This window comes from Ornithodoros turicata, unplaced genomic scaffold (genome assembly GCF_037126465.1).
Source record: "Ornithodoros turicata isolate Travis unplaced genomic scaffold, ASM3712646v1 Chromosome16, whole genome shotgun sequence".
NCBI lineage: Eukaryota > Metazoa > Arthropoda > Arachnida > Ixodida > Argasidae > Ornithodoros > Ornithodoros turicata.
In genome coordinates this window covers 1,805,337-1,807,521 of record NW_026999320.1, presented here as the reverse complement: position 1 = coordinate 1,807,521, position 2,185 = coordinate 1,805,337, and positions in this window count along the sequence as shown.

Sequence of the window (2,185 nt, the reverse complement as noted above, 5' to 3'; positions counted from 1 at the left end):
ATGTGATTCTAAAGTAGATGTTTGTGAGGGTTTATACTTGCAATATCAAATGCTTAAAGGCTTTTTTATTTTCAGGACTCATGGGTAGTAAGTCTACGTAACAAATTCGAAAACGAACGGCGAAAATTGGTTAACAATGACACTGTTGAGGAATCCACAGCAACATATGGTGTAAAAAGGAATTCTGAAAAAGACCGAGTGGGTGGCACAGACATCATGGAGCGCAACAAAGTACCCAGGTCATCTGTGAGCATTTGTGGCATGTCTGTTCTGCCAAACCTTGTCACATTCTTTTCACAGGAAAATACAGACAGCACACTCAATACATCAAATGCCCAGGGCAACGAAGCATGGCTTTTGAATGAATATATGAAACAAAAACCAGCCGTCCCTCAGATGCTCGTACGTTTGAGAGACACTTTCCAAGATAGGACGAGGAAAATGAAAGCCAACCGGTTTTTATGCTCTGTAAAGGAATTCCCTTACGTCATGGATTTCAAAATGGTAAGTCAGTGAGGCGCATACATGTGAGCCATTGAATTTTTCTCTGTATTTCCAGTTCATGCATGAATTTGAACTTTTGACACGAAGAGATGCTGCAAAGGCAGTAGAGGCTGGAATACTGAAAGTGCTGAGCATTGCATCAAAGAAGGAACTACGATGTTCACAAGAGATTAGAATGGATATCCTTGAGCTTGACAGGTTTCAGGGCTGTGACAGACGCAAGAGGCGTAAGTTATGTTCATGCCGACCTTTACGTTCAGCTATTGGCTCAGGGGAAATTGTGCTGTTACTGATGAGCTGTTTTACTTCTGGTAAAGATCTGGAAGCGTTGCTGGCCACAAGGACACTCTGTGACATTTTCAAGGAGAAGAAAGCCATGGGGAGCTTGTTCGTCCATGAGTCGGTAAGTGCCAGCTTTCCACATTGCTGCATGGTGCAGCTTTTGCCAGTAATAGGATGTCACGTGATCGTAACTATAATGGTCACTGCAGCAAAAACATGCTTTTGTGCATCAGTTCAAATCCTGTGCTAAGTGGTGTAGAAAAACAGTATGTTAGGGCACATTGTATGCTTGTTCCTTGTGGTACTGTGACATTTCTTTTCTATCTCTCGCAGTCTGAGAAGATTCCACCAACACCGCACATCTCCTACACTGGGTCCTCATTAGAAGACGCTCAAATACTCAAGCTTGTCGTGGAGCACAGCCCACTCTATCATGTTGTTGAAGGCATGGAAGGACTGGCAAGCATTTTGGCTGCATACTGGGTGTTCAATGCATCACATAGCTTTGATCATCACAAGACGATAAGTTTTTTTGAACACATTGCCGGATTACAGGGCACCTCTCAGTGCACCTGTGGCATCATTTTGTAAAAAAATATAAATTGCATGGTGTTTCACAGTCAACATAGTTTGATGATCCACACGAAAAGGCGTCAAGTTAGCAGGACAAGGTTTGCAAAGCAGTATTCCTGTTCCCGTGTATAGTGTTAGAGTGCTTGTGATACAAGTTGTGATACTATGAAAACAAATGCTCAGTTACTCAACATTTGTTTTTTTAAGTTCGTACACTGCCATATAACTCCTCAAGGTTGGAGGACTGGAAAATATAAGTGATCAAGCTGAATTAAGTGTTAAGTTTAAACACCTTCATGCCTACGTAATGTAGGATATGTATGCTGCATGGCTGATGTCAACTTAATAAAAGCGAAACTATTCAGTTCCTGTGATTGTGTATTATATGTATGATGCCCGCAAATACCCACATCAATCACCTATAACATGCACGTGCTGTACAACATGTGTTTGCAATGTTATTTTTGTTTCACACAGGGTACAGCTGAGAATATACCTAAATGTATATTCTTAGCTTTTTAAAGAACATTTTTGCTTGGCTGTGATCAAAGAGCGATGACAAAGTCACAATGACACTCCAAGTACGAAGCATGTGCCTTCTGTAAGAACTGGAAACTACTTTCGCAGTGAAGCTGTAATTATTTCCAGGTGCCTCTTCTATGGTTTGCAGGTTACACCCTTGCATACAATTACACCCTAATTTCTTGAGGGTGTTCCATTAGACCTTAAAAGGTGTGCGCCATGCACATGTTCTTTATACCCTTTAAGGTGTAAAATTAGTTAGAGTGTAGGCCTTGTGCAGGTCAAAAAATCCACTGACACAATG